The following is a 10,633-nucleotide window of genomic DNA, read 5'->3' as shown; positions in this document are numbered from 1 at the left end:
CTTGGATAAAGTCCGGGGAGAGCACATTATTAACCCGAACACGGAAATGCCTGTCAGTTAAAAAGTTCTTAAGGAAGGATGGTAGATTGCCTCGAAGGCCTAAGGAGTGGGCTTGGGCTAAAATATTATACCTCCAAGTTGTGTCATATGCCTTCTCAAGGTCAAAAAATATGGCAATAACTGAGTGGTTATTCGCAAAGGCATTACGAACATACGTATCCAAGCGTAGTAAGGGGTCTATGGCAGAACGTCCCTTACGAAAGCCATATTGACGAGTGGAGAGACTGTTGTGTGTCTCTAAATACCACACTAAACGTCTATTTACTAGGCGTTCCATTACTTTGCAAACTGCACTGGTAAGAGCAATGGGACGATAGTGGGAGGTTTCATGTCCCGTAGTGCCTGGTTTGCGGAAAGGGAGAACAATGGCGGATTTCCACAGCTGTGGAAGAACTCCTTGTGACCAAATAAGATTGTAAAGGCGTAATAGGACTGCAAGGGCTGACTGATGTAAATGTTGTAGCATACGAATATGAATGTCGTCGGGCCCAGCTGCCAATGATCGACAAGCTGAGAGTGTTGCCTCCAGTTCTTGAAGTGTAAAAGGCACATTATACTGTCCTTCTCTGAGAGAAGAAAAGTCCAAGGGTGCTAACTCTCTGGCAGACTTTGAGGAAAGAAATGAGGGGCATAGATGGAGTCCCTGAGAAATACGGACCAGATGATTGCCAATTTCATTGGCAACATCTAGTGGGTTTGCTATATCAACACTGGCAACCCGCAGAACAGGAGCCGGGTCAGGAGAATATTTACCACTCAGTTTTCGTACTTTTATCCAGACTGCACTCATAGAGGAAGCAGAAGTGATGGTGGAGACAAAATCTCGCCAGCAAGTGCGTTTAGCGTCATGGATGACACGGTGAGCGATTGCACGCTTCTGTTTAAAATCAAGGAGTCTCTCTGTGGTTCTATTGTACCGGTACCTGCCCCATGCAGCGCGTTTCAAACGTACTGCACGAGCACAAGCAGGAGACCACCAAGGCACACATTTCTGAGAATGCCTGCCCGAAGTTTGGGGTATAGAATGAGAAGCTGCGGTGAAAACGGAGGACGAGAAGAGGTGTAAAAGCTCATCGATGGAGGACGAAGAAGGAACCTCTTTAAAAACAGTTAGGTGTGAGTAAAGGTTCCAATTTGCCCGATTAAATTGCTAGCGTGGGGTGCGAAGAGGTGGCGAATATGAAGGGGAAGTAAGAATGATTGGGAAATGATCACTGTCATGTAAGTCCGGGAGAACAGACCAAGTGAAGTCTAATGCGGCGGAGGAAGAGCAGACTGAGAGATCGATGCGAGAGAGAGTATGAGTCCGAGGATCAAAATGGGTGTGAGTACCTGTATTTAAAACATGGAGGGGGTGGGTGGCAAGAAAAGCCTCTAACTGAATTCCACGGGAATCACAGTGAGACCCCCCCCCCCCAGAGGAAATGGTGGGCATTAAAATCACCAAGTAACAAAATCGGTGGTGATAATGACGAAACAAGAAAGGCAATATCCGGAATAGATAATGCCCGAGAAGGAGAGAGATATAAAGAACAGAGCGTATACCACCTATGTAAGTGGATACTTGCTGCTGTGTAATGCAGCGAAGTATGAACAAATAGCTGATGGTACGGAATATCAGTGCGTAGAAGAAGGGCACTTTCATTAAAGGTCCCATCAGGAAAAAGATCTGAAGAATACAATAAATTATAGCCTGAGATGGGAGAAATAACAGCAGAGTGTAATTTTGGTTCCTGTAAGCAAACACCAACAGGGGCAAACTGGGAGAGTAACATCTGAAGCTCACCCCGATTACCCCTGAGGCCGCGTATATTCCACTGTAAATAGGCCATGATTGGCAATGATAGAGATACTTGAAATCCGCAGGTAAGGGTTCCTACGGACTAGAGGGGTTAGAAAAGTCCACATCCGGAGGCAGTGGAAAACATTCAAGCAGCGAAGGAACGGTGCGCTGTGGATTAAGGAGTTGCGCAGATGGAGTAGAGGAGAGAGAAAGAGTGGAAGGTGGATCAGTGTCCATTGATGGTTTGATCTCTGCAATATATTCAGAGATTGCTTCAAGTGTTTCGGAATTCAGAGACGTCGTATGGGAGACAATATTGGAAATGGTAGGGGGAGGATGAGTAAAGATTGGAACTGTATTGGACTGTACCAAGGTAGGGAGGGGGCGAAAGGGTGGAGGGAACTGGAGAAGCGTGGCAGGGGACAGAAGAGGCAGGAACCTGGGAGGTGGCAGAAGAGGAAGAAACTTGGGAGGGAACAGGGGAGGAAGGTACAGTACGAGGAGGAGGGTGAACCTCTACACTTGTAACTGAGCCAGTGAGAGGGGGAGAACCAGGGACAGAGACAGGGAGGGTAAAATGAGGAGGTGGAAGATGGGTAGGAGGTGTTAACGGACCTTTTTTTGACTTTTGAGAAGTAGAGGGACGATTGGGAGGAGGTGTCGTACGAGGTCTCATCGATACTGAGGCTTGTGAGAGAGAACACGAAGAAGCGAGATCAGACTGAGGCGTTGAAGTAGGGACGTCTGAGCCGAGGACAGCAAAAGGATTAGATACAGGAGTGACTATGGGAGAGGTAACCACAGAGGTGGGTGTAGAAGATGGGATACCAGAAGTGGGGGGACGTTTTGAAACACGGGAATAAGAAACACGTGGGAGTCTCCCTTGGAGGCGGAGATGAGAAACTGCCATGGCATAAGGGAGACCTTCTGTCTCTTTGAAGTAACGGATTTCCCACTCGTTTAAATAGACTTGACAACGGCGAGAGTACGAAGGGTGAGCCTCATGACAGTTGGGAGATCGATTGCAAGACGTATTAGAATGGTCATCGGCACCACATTATTATTATAATCAAAAAGAAGCGCTAAGCCACAAGGGCTATACAGCGCCATCGGCACCACAGACTGGGCATTCGGCGATAGATCTGCAATATTTCGCTGGATGGCCAAATCGCCAGCAATTTCTACACTGTTGTGGTGTAGGGATCACCTTTCGAACTTGTAACCGATGTCCTGCTATATAAACTGAGGATGGGAGTTCTCGGCTGTCAAAAGTTAAACGAGCCACATTGCTAGGGTATCGTCTCCGCCCGCGGGCAGGAAGAACGTAAGTGTCTACCTTGAGGATTGGGAGATCTTGGAGTTCCAGCTGTTCAAGAATGTCAGTGCCACATGTCTGGAAATTTTGTTGAACTATGGTATGGGGCAGAACGACGGTACCACTACAAGAATTGAGGGAATGATGTTTTTCAAGTGTGACAGGAACAGTATCGATATGGGAAAGACGAGAGAGCTCATGAGCCTGGGTAGCATTCTGTATGGTAATGATGCGCGTACCGCTCTTAAGAGCATGAAAAGAAATATCTTTACCAACATGGCGTAGGAGTGCCTTGCCAATACTGTGGTCAGAAAGATAGGCAGTAGACGAAGTCGGTCGTAAAGTGAAGAATTTAGTCCATTGTTCAGTCTGAAACTGAGCGTGGAAAGGTAGTGAAGGACGTGTCGATCGTTTCTGAGAAGAACGAGAAGGTGGAGAAGTATCATCAGCAGGTAATTGTCGTTGTCGTTTAGGCGTGGGACCAGAGTTGGTCTGACGTGGAACGGGTCAGCGATTTGAAAATTGCTGCACCGTAGAGGGAGAGGCCGGAAGCATAGTCAGAGGAGAGCGAAGGTCCGATAAATTGAAGGAGTCAGTCGAGGCCTCAGTACCTGAAGCGGGTGAGGAAACAGCACCGGCTATAGGTACAGAGGCATGAGGAGTGTCTGAAGAGTGGTCCAAAGACGAGGCGGGGTCAGAACGGGGTGCGGTATCAAGAAGGGGCCCGGGGGTAGTAGGTTCATGGACTAGGGCTGCCATGATTAGGTTACTTCTTTCTTTTTGTTTTTAAGAAAAAAAAAGAAAGAAGAAAATAAAAATAAAAAAAAAGAATAAAAAAAAGGGGGGACCGGGGAGGGATAGTTCCTAGGAGGAATGAAAGGGCCAGAAATCTCCCTCCGCGCCCAAGAGGACCTCAGCACCGCAAGTAGCGCAGATGCAGCATGGAACCCGTGCCATACCCTACCCATCATGCTAGTAAACTAACAATCCGGGATAGCAACCTCACATCTGCCAAGCTACCTCGGTGGACAAAAGAGAGGGCGGCCGGATATCCGCCACAAAGCATACCTCCTTCGGCCACCACCCCCGGAATCCGAAAGGTGGCTTCCAGAGATACACCCGTCGCCCGAAAGACACCCAAAGCTACTCCGGGATACCGGAGAGGGATCGGGACATCCCCAGGCGATCGATTCCACGGCAAACTACGCCACCGCCAAGAACCTCAACGGAATGGGATGGACCCCGGTATCCTTTCCCCTACCTAGGAACTAGCGCGACTGTGGGAGAAATCCCAAAGGCCAAAAAGAGGAAGGGCAAAAGGGAGGGGTGGGGAGGAGGAGGAGGAAAGGAAAAAGGGGAGGATGGGATAGGGGAGGGGAGATTGGGGGGTAATTAGGTTCGGTCTGAGGAAGAAGACCGACAGGTCTAATTCCTCAGACCAAGAGCCTCTTCACCACGCCAAGGAGCCCCCCTTGAAGAGGCGTAGAACCAGAGGTGGTCCGTTTTGAGGTTGGCGGGCAATCTGAAAACCGTCGCACCGTATGGGGAGAAGCCGGAAGCACTGTCAAAGTCGTATGGAGGTCAGATGTGTCAAGGATCAGGATCTCCAGATGATCCAGAGTCCATGGCGAACTATACTACCACCTAGGACCTCAACGGAATGAGTTGGACAACGATACTCTTCCCCCAACCTAGGAACTAGAATACCTAAGGGAAGACCCCTAAAGGCTGAAAACAGGAAAGGGTAAGAAGAGCAATGGGGAGGAGGAATGGGAAAGGAGGGATGGGACAGGGAAGGGGAGGACTGCAGGGTAATTAGGTTTGGTCGGAGGAAGAAGACCGAAGTGTCCAATTCCTCAGATCAATAGCCTCTTTACCATGGCAAGGAGCCCCCCTTGAAGATGGCAGAAGGTACCAGGTTGGAAGAATGGTCTAATGGTAAGCCAAGGTCAAAAGGGAATGGCATAGGAGGAAGGGGTCTGGGAGGAGGAACTTCATGGATATGGGTCTCCATGACAAATTCCTTTCTCTATAAATTATTATTATAATCAAAAAGAAGCGCTAAACCACAAGGGCTCTTTCTCCATAAAAAATAAAAAACAAAGAGGTGATGCAGAACACAGAGGGATAGCTCCTAGAGATGAAAGGGACTGCAAATCCTCCTCCATGCCCAAGGGGATCATTAATATTGCTAGTAGTGCAGATGCAGCATGGAACCTGTGCTCTACCTAACCCTTCATGCTGGTATGTGGGAGGCCTCGGTCAGATGATGAAAAGCTCCAGCGACAGGTCATCATATGACTAAGACCTGCATCAGGAAACACTTGTCCTGTTTTCTGACAAATCTTACCTAGCCTGGTAAACCAGCAAGCCAGCATAAGAACCTCACATCCAACAAGCTGCCTTGGTGGACAAGAGAGAACGGTTGGAAGCTCACCGCAAGGTATTATTATTATTATTATAATCAAAAAGAAGCGCTAAGCCACAAGGGCTATACAGCGCTGCAGGGTAGGGAAGGAAGCAAGGGAATTGGATGGCAGAAGGGAGGGGGGATGATCAGCAGGTTACAGAAAACAGCGGGGCAGGGGTTAGTACGGGGGTAGAGGGTAGCAAGAGATACAAGTAGAAAGGGCTGAAAGTATCAGAATTTGTGAAGTAAGTCAGTCGTTGTCAAAAAGTCAATGAGAGAGTCCGGATGAAAGGTGGGTCCATCAGCGAGAAGGGAAGGTAAAGAGAGAGCAGCGGGGCGAAGACGACGACAGAGGTAAATTCTGCGTGCTCGTTGATAAAGTGGGCAGTCCAACAGAATGTGGCTGACTGATAATGGAGCTTGGCAATTCTCACAGAGAGGAGCAAGACGCCTCTCCATGAGATATCCATGAGTAAGACGAGTATGGCCAATGCGAAGACGGGAGAGAGTAGTCTTCCAACCTCGACACTGGTGATAAGAAGACGGCCAGTAACCTATACTCGGTTTAATAGACTGAAGTTTGTTGCCGAGCATAGTAGACCAACGTTGTTGCCAACGGGTGTGAAGGTGGGAAGATATTACAGCAAAATAGTCCGTACATGGAATACCTCTATAAGAAACTGGTAGGTCATGTACTGCTGACCGCGCAGCAGTGTCTGCCTGTTCATTGCCCTGCACGTCAACATGACCAGGGACCCAACAAAAAACAATATCTTTATGCTTAGTAAAGATGCGGCGTAGCCAAAGTTGGATACGGAGGACTAAGGGGTGAGGTGTATCAAATTTTTGTATAGCCTGTAAAGCACTAAGGGAGTCTGAGACAACCACAAATGATGACACAGGCATAGATGCAATACGGATAAGTGCTGTAAGGATGGCATATAATTCAGCAGTAAAAATACTAGCTGAAGATAGTAAATGCCCTTGTACGACGCTGTCCGGAAACACTGCTGCGAATCCTACGCCGTCAGAAGACTTAGAGCCATCTGTGTACACAGCAATGGCATGAGAATGAGAGTGAAAGTGGTCAAGAAAAAGAGAGCGGGAAGCGACCGTAGACAGTTGGGCTTTCGAGCAAGGGAGGGAGAAAGAACAGACTCGAACAGCTGGAACTTCCCAGGGGGGTAGGGAAAAGTGAGATGCTACATGTACATAGAAAGGTGGTAGTTGAAGAGAAGACAAGAGCGAATGAAGGCGAAGAGAGAAGGGACGGAGTAAGCAGGGGCGGCGAACAAATAAAGAATGTCTACTAATATCAGTGACCATTCTATAAATGGAAGGATTGCGGAGATCATGAGAGCGTACATAGTAGCGCAGGCAATGGGCATCACGGCGATCGGATAAGGATGGAACGTTCGCTTCTGCATAGAGGCTTTCGACAGGGGAAGAGCGAAAAGCACCAAGGCATAAACGTAATCCTTGGTGATGAATGGGGTTAAGGCTAGAGAGAGTAGCAGGAGATGCCGCTGAATAGATCTGGTCACCATAATCAAGTTTCGATAAAATAAGGGTGGAATGTAGGTGAAGGAGGGTTCGACGATCAGCTCCCCACGAAAGATGAGCAAGGGTTTTAAGAAGGTTCAGCCGGCTGTGACAAGTTGCCTTCAGAGAGGTAATGTGAGGTTTCCAGGATAACCTACGATCAAAGAGGAGGCCCAGAAACTTGACTGTATCACGTTCAGGGATACGTGAGCCATAGAGGTACAAAGGATGATCAGAGATGACAGAGCGTCTAGTGAAAGTGATTTGGTGGGTTTTAGTGCTGGAAAATTTAAACCCATGTGTGGTGGCCCAATTGGAAACACGGTCGACTGCATGCTGGAGAGAAACTGTAAGGAGGTGACAGTCAGCGCCTGCACAGGCAATAGCGAAGTCATCAACATAGAGTGATGACCAAATATTTGATGGAAGACTAGAGGCCAAATCATTAATAGCAAGGAGAAAAAGTGTTGTGCTCAGAACACATCCCTGGGGGACACCTTCAGCTTGGACAAAGTCCGGGGAGAGCACATTATTAACCCGAACACGGAAATGCCTGTCAGTTAAAAAGTTCTTAAGGAAGGATGGTAGATTGCCTCGAAGGCCTAAGGAGTGGGCTTGGGCTAAAATATTATACCTCCAAGTTGTGTCATATGCCTTCTCAAGGTCAAAAAATATGGCAATAACTGAGTGGTTATTCGCAAAGGCATTACGAACATACGTATCCAAGCGCAGTAAGGGGTCTATGGTAGAACGTCCCTTACGAAAGCCATATTGACGAGTGGAGAGACTGTTGTGTGTCTCTAAATACCACACTAAACGTCTATTTACTAGACGTTCCATTACTTTGCAAACTGCACTGGTAAGAGCAATGGGACGATAGTGGGAGGTTTCATGTCCCGTAGTGCCTGGTTTGCGGAAAGGGAGAACAATGGCGGATTTCCACAGCTGTGGAAGAACTCCTTGTGACCAAATAAGATTGTAAAGGCGTAATAGGACTGCAAGGGCTGACTGATGTAAATGTTGTAGCATACGAATATGAATGTCGTCGGGCCCAGCTGCCGATGGTCGACAAGCTGAGAGTGTTGCCTCCAGTTCTTGAAGTGTAAAAGGCACATTATACTGTTCTTCTCTGAGAGAAGAAAAGTCCAAGGGTGCTAACTCTCTGGCAGACTTTGAGGAAAGAAATGAGGGGCATAGATGGAGTCCCTGAGAAATACGGACCAGATGATTGCCAATTTCATTGGCAACATCTAGTGGGTTTGCTATATCAACACCGGCAACCCGCAGAACAGGAGCCGGGTCAGGAGAATATTTACCACTCAGTTTTCGTACTTTTTTCCAGACTGCACTCATAGAGGAAGCAGAGGTGATGGTGGAGACATAATCTCGCCAGCAAGTGCGTTTAGCGTCACGGATGACACGGCGAGCGATCGCACGCTTCTGTTTAAAATCAAGGAGTCGCTCTGTGGTTCTATTGTACCGGTACCTGCCCCATGCAGCGCGCTTCAAACGTACTGCACGAGCACAAGCAGGAGACCACCAAGGCACGCATTTCTGAGAATGCCTGCCCGAAGTTTGGGGTATAGAATGAGAAGCTGCGGTGAAAACGGAGGACGAGAAGAGGTGTAAAAGCTCATCGATGGAGGACGAAGAAGGAACCTCTTTAAAAACAGTCAGGTGTGAGTAAAGGTTCCAATTTGCCCGATTAAATTGCCAGCGTGGGGTGCGAAGAGGTGGCGAATATGAAGGGGAAGTAAGAATGATTGGGAAATGATCACTGTCATGTAAGTCCGGGAGAACAGACCAAGTAAAGTCTAATGCGGCGGAGGAAGAGCAAACTGAGAGATCGATGCAAGAGAGAGTATGAGTCCGAGGATCAAAATGGGTGTGAGTACCTGTATTTAAAACATGGAGGGGGTGGGTGGCAAGAAAAGCCTCTAACTGAATTCCACGGGAATCACAGCGAGACCCTCCCCAGAGGAAATGGTGGGCATTAAAATCACCAAGTAACAGAATCGGTGGCGGTAATGACGAAACAAGGAAGGCAAAATCCGGAATAGATAATGCCCGAGAAGGAGAGAGATATAAAGAACAGAGTGTATACCACCTATGTAAGTGGATACGGGCTGCTGTGTAATGCAGCGAAGTATGAATAAATAGCTGATGGTACGGAATATCAGTGCGGAGAAGAAGGGCACTTTCATTAAAGGTCCCATCAGGAAAAGGATCTGAAGAATACAATAAATTATAGCCTGAGATGTGAGAAATAACAGCAGAGTGTAATTTTGGTTCCTGTAAGCAAACACCAACAGGGGCAAACTGGGAGAGTAACATCTGAAGCTCACCCCGATTACCCCTGAGGCCGCGTATATTCCACTGTAAAAAGGCCATGATTGGCAATGATAAAGATACTTGAAATCCGCAGGTAAGGGTTCCTACGGACTAGAAGGGTTAGAAAAGTCCACATGCGGAGGCAGTGGAAAATGTTCAAGCAGCGAAGGAACGGTGCGCTGTGAAGAAAGGAGTTGCGCAGATGGAGCAGAGGAGAGAGAAAGAGCGGAAGGTGGATCAGTGTCCATTGATGGTTTGGTCTCTGCAATATATTCAGAGATTGCTTCAAGTGTTTCGGAATTCAGAGATGTCGTATGGGAGACAATATTGGGAATGGTAGGGGGAGGATGAGTAAAGATTGGAACTGTATTGGACTGTACCAAGGTAGGGGGGGGCGAAAGGGTGGAGGGAACTGGAGAAGCGTGGCAGGGGACAGAAGAGACAGGAACCTGGGAGGTGGCAGAAGAGGAAGAAACTTGGGAGGGAACAGGGGAGGAAGGTACATTACGAGGAGGAGGGTGAACCTCTGCACTTGTAACTGAGCCAGTGAGAGGGGAAGAACTAGGGACAGAGACAGGGAGGGTAAAATGAGGAGGTGGAAGATGGGTAGGAGGTGTTACCGGACCTTTTTTTGACTTTTGAGAAGTAGAGGGACGATTGGGAAGAGGTGTCGTACGAGGTCTCGTCGATACTGAGGCTTGTAAGAGAGAACTCGAAGAAGCGAGATTAGACTGAGGCGTTGAAGTAGGGACGTCTGAGCCGAGGACAGCAAAAGGATTAGATACAGGAGTGATTATGGGAGAGGTAACCACAGAGGTGGGTGTAGAAGATGGGATACCAGAAGTGGGGGGACGTTTTGAAACACGGGAATAAGAAACACGTGGGAGTCTCCCTTGGAGGCGGAGATGAGAAACTGCCATGGCATAAGGGAGACCTTCTGTCTCTTTGAGGTAACGGATTTCCCGCTCGTTTAAATAGACCTGACAACGGCGAGAGTACGAAGGGTGAGCCTCATGACAGTTAAGGCAAGAGGGAGATCGATTGCAAGACGTATTAGAATGGTCATCGGCACCACAGACTGGGCATTCGGCGATAGATCTGCAATATTTCGCTGGATGGCCAAATCGCCAGCAATTTCTACACTGTTGTGGTGTAGGGATCACCTTTCGAACTTGTAACCGATGTCCTGCTA

Source organism: Cherax quadricarinatus, unplaced genomic scaffold (assembly GCF_038502225.1).
Source record: "Cherax quadricarinatus isolate ZL_2023a unplaced genomic scaffold, ASM3850222v1 Contig9, whole genome shotgun sequence".
NCBI lineage: Eukaryota > Metazoa > Arthropoda > Malacostraca > Decapoda > Parastacidae > Cherax > Cherax quadricarinatus.
This window is presented reverse-complemented; position numbering follows the sequence as displayed.